We start from the raw sequence: 515 nt of genomic DNA, 5'->3' as shown, positions 1-515 counted from the left end.
GCGGGGCACACGACAAAGCCCCGCCCCCTGCTTCTGGCCGCCCTGCTTCCGGCCCTCATTCAGCCAAAAGGAGGCAGGAAAAGAGGGAGGGTAAGTTGCTTCCTCCCCGCCTCTCCCCACCCCTGCCTGCCTGGGGCCAGGGAGGGCCTTGGTGGGGCTTCCTCACACTCCCGCCGGCCTTGCAGGTCCACCGCCGGGCCCCTGATGTCAGGGTGTGTGGCATATGCTAATGAGTTATGCTAATGAGTTCCCCTAGCTCTTTTTCTACGAAACGACCCCTGCTTGTGCATATTCAAGAAGTGTGCGTGCATGCGAATGCTCATATCCAGGATTAAACTTTGTCGGACTTAAACGTACTACTGGACTCAGATTTGTTTTCCTGCTGCTTCAGACCAACACAGCTCTATTCTACGGTTCACTGCCTCTGTAACTGGGATTTGATGCTGCTCCGGAAGCTGAATTTCTCCTGTCAAAACATTCGTGCCAGGTTTATTAGGTGACTTCAAGTCATGCTG

Source organism: Gekko japonicus, unplaced genomic scaffold, assembly GCF_001447785.1.
Source record: "Gekko japonicus isolate JY-2015 unplaced genomic scaffold, Gekko_japonicus_V1.1 scaffold1445, whole genome shotgun sequence".
Classification (NCBI taxonomy): domain Eukaryota; kingdom Metazoa; phylum Chordata; class Lepidosauria; order Squamata; family Gekkonidae; genus Gekko; species Gekko japonicus.
Note: the sequence above shows the minus strand (reverse complement) of the source record.